The sequence below is a fragment of the Rhyacophila brunnea genome, unplaced genomic scaffold, assembly GCF_057557595.1.
Source record: "Rhyacophila brunnea isolate RB1 unplaced genomic scaffold, BYU_Rbru_1.0 scaffold_22, whole genome shotgun sequence".
NCBI classification, from domain to species: Eukaryota; Metazoa; Arthropoda; class Insecta; order Trichoptera; family Rhyacophilidae; genus Rhyacophila; species Rhyacophila brunnea.
The window spans coordinates 11,803,966-11,806,921 of record NW_028232882.1 but is presented as its reverse complement, the minus strand read 5'-3'; positions in this window follow the sequence as shown (position 1 = coordinate 11,806,921).

Sequence of the window (2,956 nt, the reverse complement as noted above, 5' to 3'; positions counted from 1 at the left end):
GTTTAAATGAGGCCGTTTTTCTTCAATGTTGTTTTTTAGCTGGTCCAATAAAGATGCATAATAATCCCCTGTTATTTTTTTTCCTTTTTCCAAATAGTCAACGAAAATAATTTCACGTGCATCCCAAAATACAGTAGCCATAACCTTACCAGCTGATTTTACGGTTTTCGCCTTCTTTGGACATGGTTTGCCTTCGCAATCCACTGCTTTGACTGTTCTTTCGTCTCGGGAGTATAGTGGTGTATCCATGTTTCATCTACAGTCACAAAGCGACGAAAAAATTCATCCGGATTGCGTTGCATGAGCGACAACAGGGCTTTAGAGGCCACCACCCTATTGCGTTTATTGTCGACTGTGAGCAAACGCGGCACCCATCTTGCAGAAATATTTTTCATGCCCAATTTGTCATGTAAAATAGAAATGACGCTACCTTTTGAGATCCCTGTAACCTCAATTATCTCACTCAACTTTAATCTTCGGTCACTTAACAGCATATCGTGGATTTTATTGATCATTTCTGGTGTAGTCACCTCTACAGGACGTCCTGAGCGTGGTTCATCCTTTGTTGATGTACGACCACGTTTAAATTCATTTAACCAGTTATAAATAGTTGCAAGTGAAAGAGCAGATATGCCGTGAACTAAATCCAACTCATTTTTTATTTCCTTTGCTGTTAACCCTTTTATATTAAAATGTTTAATAACAGCTCGAAACTCAATTTTCTCCATTTTCCATTTTTCCATTTTCCACAAGCAATTTTTTTTTTTAAATGTACGAGAAACACACAACAACCCGACCAATCTGATTGAAACTTCGCAGCATACTGAATCGGTAGTGCCGCTGCATGAAAACAAACCGCTTACAGTACTAGTCGCGCCACCTGTCGGCTTTTCTAAGAACTTATTGACCCACCCTCGTATTATACAGCTAATGTTAAAGAGTTATAAAACTCATAGCAGGGATTATTATTGTGTACATTGCTATGCTTTAAGGCTAAACGATATAGGTTACTTTTTCTGTGTAGGTCCAAAAAGAAAAAAGGAGATAAGTTTGAGGGGTGGAGGTAGGCTATTAAGATTCGACATAAATAATGCACACTAAACTTTGTCAGTCATACATATTTGTTTTCATTGAACTAATAATACAATTTTCAGATGGTGCTGGTTAGTTTTATTACATCCTGTTTAACCTAAACCATAATACTTTAGGTATGCTATGGGCGATCCGACAAAAATAGTTCACACTTTTTCAGTCATACTTATTTATTTTCGTTGAATTAAGAATACATATTACAGATGGTGTTGGTTAGTTTTTTAGAATTCAAAAAAATACTATTATATCTATACATATACATGTATATCTAAAATTATATATGGCTTAGCAGCATAATTACATTTTTTTACTATTATCTAATATGGATTGGATTATGCTGGGTTTAATTGAATTTTAAAAACTAACAAATACTGTCTACATATTGTAGTCTAAGTTCAATGAAAACAAATACGTCTGACTGACAAATTTTCGTATACGCTATTTATGTCGGATCTTAGCAGCCTTCCTCCAACCTTCGCCACTGCAGTGTGCCATATCCATTGTCAGAGGGCAGCGGTAATTTTTACCATATTTTCCCAGTCTTTCGTTGCTTTAAATAAGGATTTATAGGCCATCCATGGACTGAAACCGTATGCGGTTTTGAACCGTGTGCCATACTAAGCTTATCTTTTCTGTTCATGGAAATATATTTTCACAAAGTATATTATAAGCATCTGATCGTATCTGTTTATACCATACACTTACACTTACAAATTTAGTGAAAATATATTTTCATTAACAAAAATCATAAGCTTAGTATGGCACACGAATCGAAACCGCATACGGTTTCAGTCCATGGATAGCCTCTTAGTGTTGAGTTCAAACTAATCTCTGAGATCCTAGAGCCAGGACATTCTGGCTCTACCAAGGACACGCTTACTAAAGTTATAACGCAGGCGACGATATCACTAGGGATTCTGCATAATATGAACAAAATCTTTCCATACTTCTCTATTTTTTAATCCTGTCTTGACATTCAAAACTGTCTTTTTAGCTGAGCATAGACATTTTGAAATCTTTACATGTCTCTTAACATTATGCATGATTATGAATAAGGAAAGGGGGAGTAGAATCAACGTCGTAGAATAATTATTAAATTTCACATAATTATATTCATAGAATTTTATATACAAGTTATCCAAAACGTATGATTATTTACATTTGTTTGAAAATATCAATAATCTAAGAAATCTCAAATTCTTGACAGAATAATAAATTTGTATACTTTTTTTGGCTTTTGCTGCGAGCGTTCATCTAAATAATGATAGTTCATTGTGAAGCTTGGTACAAGTCATATATTATTATAATTTATTTAGGTAGTGATTTTTTACCATGTCCAATCTTAAGAAGGGCTTAAAAAGAGTGGAGGTTGTATTCTTTGATTAAAATTTTTAACATGTTTGGATTCTCATGGCTGTTTGTTATCGTGATTAAAGCTTGTGTCCCAGATGACACACATATCAGTATTTAGCAAAACGGCTTTATCAGAAATTATCAACATGAGATAAACATTTTCACTGACCACCTATATATTCTTCAGTATAGTGGTTTATCTTGCGTCATAGTATTAACGAATATTTGCGCCATAGTATTAATAGTTATAACGAACTATGATCATGATTTCCGTCTTAGATATGTTTATCAATATCTTTGTGACAAGCAATGTGTCTTTCGTGTGTCTTATTTTTTATATATTTACCTAACAACGCCGTTGTCCAATTCTCAAGTGCTCTTTTTAATTTATTTCAATTTTTTTTAACATATTGTGAACATTACAAATTATAAGTTTAAGACGTTCACAACATGACATTTAGAAACAAAGATATATAAAACAGTATTACATAAAAAAAGAGATAGATCAGTA